A 279-nucleotide genomic window follows, 5' to 3' on the forward strand; every position below is an offset into this window, starting at 1 on the left:
ATTTGGAAGCAAGTCTTTACAGATTACAATGCAAGCGGGAGAAGCCTAATGTTACGTTCGTCACGATTAGTGGTCGACCGATATATCGGGCGATATTTGGCATTTTTTAAATATCGGCATCGGCCGATAAGTTTTCCTGTTTGGCCGATGCGTTCAAGGCGGGACTTTTATTTTGACGGCGCTGACAGCACAGTGCTCACCTTCTCCCTCTTGTTCGACCGTCGTCGTTAACAGTTCTGTCTAATACGGATAGAAGTCTGTCTAATAATCAGATAGAAC

Source organism: Sinocyclocheilus rhinocerous, unplaced genomic scaffold, assembly GCF_001515625.1.
Source record: "Sinocyclocheilus rhinocerous isolate Xijiao unplaced genomic scaffold, SAMN03320098_v1.1 scaffold306, whole genome shotgun sequence".
Lineage (NCBI taxonomy): Eukaryota > Metazoa > Chordata > Actinopteri > Cypriniformes > Cyprinidae > Sinocyclocheilus > Sinocyclocheilus rhinocerous.